The following is a 2500-nucleotide window of genomic DNA, read 5'->3' on the forward strand; positions in this document are numbered from 1 at the left end:
GGCGGGGAGACAAACGAGCTTCTTAAACACGCGGTGGAGGAGTGGCGGTTTGATCTGGTGTCGGCCGGTGTTTACGGCGCGAGCGCCGGCCCGCGGCGCGCTTGTGATGTCACCCGTCTTAAGTGTGTTTACACTGCGGTGGCGGAGATGGTCCCGCGCGTTCCAGCGGCGGCCAGGTGTTGAGGCTCTATACTGTCTTCTCTTTGAGAGGGAGAGGGATAGAGAGAGAAAGAGTCTGTGTGTGTGTGTGTGTGTGTGTGTGTGTGTGTGTGTGTGTGTGTGTTGTGTGTGTGTGTGTGTGTGTGTGTGTGTGGTGTGTGTGTGTGTGTGTGTGTGTGTGTGTGTGTGTGTGTGTGCAGGCACGTGCACACATAGACATCAAAGGGGGCTTGAGCCCCTGCCCTTTTAATCCGTCTGTAAAAAGTGCCCTCTCCAGACCATGAATGCAGTTTTTACTATGGTGAAAGAAATGCAAATGCCCTCTTTCCAATGCCATACCCAAAGGCGGCATTCAAGAGAATTGCCTCGTCCAAACTCTCCTGAACTTAATTGCAGCATCTTATGTTGAAAGAATTGCCCTATCTGTGTAGAAATAAAGGTCTGCTTTTTTCGATATTTTCACCAAAAGGTTTTCCATCACGTGTGTTGAATACAGTATTTCAACTAGTAGCACCGAGCGGCAGGCCACGCACATTTGCGCGCATGTGGCGTCATTAAAATAGAGTCCCACTAGCTAAAAAATCCACAGCACACCACTGTGCGTGCGTGCGTGCGTGTGTGTGTGTGCGTGCGTGCGTGTGCGTGTGCGTGCTCGTGTGATTGAGGAGAAGAGAGGAGACCGGTGGCAACCAAACAATTTGAGAGGATGGGAGAAAAATGAAGGACGCAGAAAAAAAAGAGGGCGAGTCAGAGCTCGAAATCAACTTTCTTTTCACTTGGTAGCACGACCACCAGAATGTAAAGGAGTGCCAACGTGTAATATATGTTTTAAGTGTGTTTGTGAAACAGTATGGTTTACAAGTAACATAAAACGGTGAAAGTAGACGTAAAATGCACACCGCTGGGGTTTTATGCAATATCCTGAGGCCAGGATTTATACTGTGGTCTCCTGACTCTGTCCCTCTCCCATCCATCTCCTCCCTGAGACGCCGGCATCGAATGTCTCCACGAGGACCCTCACTGATTATCACGTCTTCAACTGTGTTTCTTGTTTGTTTGCTTTGAGAGCCCATTCGTGTAATATAGCTGGCACGCCTAAGTTATAAAATAACTGCAATAATGTGAATATATAGTAACCTAAATAAAACCTAAATAGTGTGCGTGTTGAATATTCGTTTGACATGTACGTGGATACTTGCTTCAGCTGAATAATGAAATACCAACCACATGCACATGCCTTCTCTGCATGTGGGTATAATTGCAAAGCAATTGCTCTGATATTTGGCAGCTTAGGGCACACGTGGATAATATGTGTGTGTGAGGACTAAATTGTTGGACTGGACAAAAAAAAGGGAAAAACACTCAGTCAAATACGGTTCTGTGTATGCCATTGGCAATCAATTTATATGAAGAAAAACATTGTCACCCGTATTCATAACAGGTAGTCTGCTTGTGTCAACTCATACAGTAATTGTGATATTCTGCATTGCATTTTGTTTTTGATATATCTTCAATGTGACACAATATCATATCTTTAATTAAAATCCCCAAAAAGGTATTAATCTGTGTGTGACACCACAAGGTCCTAGCCAAATATCTGACAGCAATGTACTTTCACACACACACACACACACACACACACACACGCACACGCAGACACAGACACAGACACACACACACACACACACACACACACACACACACACACACACACACACACACACACACAGAGAGAGAGAGGGAGAGAGAGAAACAAGGATCGCCCCCACCTTTCACTCACATTAGTTTGCATGTCCTAAATCACTTCTAGGCTCATATTCCTATATTGAACGCAGCGGCTGTCATTGCATAGAGGGGAGTCTATAAGCCTATCACTTTTACACTATTTGTTGTGTTCAAAAGTGATTTTCTTTTTCATGAATGTGTTACTAGTTGTCATTACAAACACATTCATGCCTTGGTTGTCCCACACAAGCCACCACAATCTCATAAATAATGTTTTGGGGTGAGCATTCAGCACACGTGCCAATCAAAGTGGCTGTACTGGCTGGCCAATCACAGGGTATCTTTTCCGGGACTTGGCAAAACACATAAAATCATAACATCTGTTTAGCAGAGTGTGATGGCTTGCGTGGGACAACAACGACATGGATGTGTTTGTATGACAACTAGTACCACATTCATGAAAAATAAAAGCACACGCAACCAATAGTGTAAAAGTGATAGGCTTATAGGCTCCACTCTATGATATCAGAGCTGCTGGGTTCTGCTGGGGAAACTGGACAACAGGGGAACAGGGGCATTTCTGCCTAATAGACCCCGTGGACAGTCTTTTTGGATC

The 2500-nt window shown here is 45.1% G+C and overlaps 1 protein-coding gene across 1 annotated transcript in view; it reads left to right on the forward strand.

Annotated features, from left to right (window-relative positions):
- Positions 1–2500, forward strand: part of mecom (MDS1 and EVI1 complex locus) — a 271852-nt gene that overhangs the window by 200995 nt on the left and 68357 nt on the right. The gene's annotated exons all lie outside the window — the stretch shown is intronic.

Source organism: Nannobrachium achirus (genome assembly GCF_963921795.1).
Source record: "Nannobrachium achirus genome assembly, chromosome: 8".
Classification (NCBI taxonomy): Eukaryota; Metazoa; Chordata; class Actinopteri; order Myctophiformes; family Myctophidae; genus Nannobrachium; species Nannobrachium achirus.